Here is a 1,085-nt window from a genome sequence, read left to right as displayed (position 1 = left end):
AGATAATTCTAATTAGATTGGCATAATTAAGGCCAAAAATACAAAAAATAGACATTGCTACCTTATTTATCTTCAACCCTTGCCTTTAAAAGGCAACTGAACACAAAACACAGGTGAATCTTGCTTGGTTCTGAGACAGTGAAGGAATTTCCCCAGTATTTAAATATATTCACATAACCAGTTATATAAATCTAGATATAAAACCAATCTCTAGTACGTTTTAAGATGGCACTCACCATCTTTGTGAAAAGCTGAACATTACTAACAAAGTGTAATCATATCTTTGGAAGGGGTAAACAGTGATTGCATTTACTGAATGGTAATTACTATTAAAATTCAAAAACTGAACATATTCCTTTAACCACAAGCCAGTCTTCATTTTAAATCAGGACTGCCCAATAAAATATTCTGTCAGTCATTCATGATCTGAATTCCAGTGTACAAAATCTATTAGAGTATGATACACATTGAAAAGTCATGAGACATTTGTTGTAATAAATAAGGCAGTGGCCAATTATTATTCATTAGTCGCTTTTTTGAGATAAGCTATCAAGTCTGCCCTTTTTGCCTTCTTCCTAATGCTGGCAAAGATCATTTTTGTTCCAGGGATATACTTCTTGGAATTCTCCAAATACTCCATCCTCTCCCCAAGTGATGCCTTTGTTCTCATTGGCGTCAGTATAAGAGAATCCAATGGCCTGACGTATCTTCTGCCCAAAGAGACCGTGGAGGTTAGGCCCAGTCTTGTGCTTGCCTCCCTTTTACACAGTGTGGCACTGGCTGCACTTCTGAACAAAAATCTTCTTGCCTTTCTCAACATCACCCATGTTTAATTATCTTTCTCATCTCTGGCGCAACGAAGGTTACTGCTCCGAAGCCGGATGTCCCACTCTCAGTTCTGTAATTTTTAATGACTCCTCCCCACATGATTTCAACATGCAGCCAAAGTTAAGAGCAAAGGCTCTGGGGCAGCAGGACTGGGTTGTACTGACTCTGGGCCAGTCACTAACCTCAGTTTCTCCATCTGAAAAATGGGAATGATATAGGCACTTTACTGTTGGACTATGCAGATTAGTTGAGATAAT

General features: G+C 38.4%; 1 pseudogene; it reads right to left on the bottom strand.

The window, feature by feature from the left end:
* Positions 1 to 517: 517 nt before the first annotated feature.
* Positions 518 to 881, bottom strand: LOC108285612 (annotated as a pseudogene).
* Positions 882 to 1,085: the final 204 nt, after the last annotated feature.

Source organism: Cebus imitator, unplaced genomic scaffold (genome assembly GCF_001604975.1).
Source record: "Cebus imitator isolate Cc_AM_T3 unplaced genomic scaffold, Cebus_imitator-1.0 Scaffold303, whole genome shotgun sequence".
NCBI lineage: Eukaryota > Metazoa > Chordata > Mammalia > Primates > Cebidae > Cebus > Cebus imitator.
This window is presented reverse-complemented; position numbering and strand designations above follow the sequence as displayed.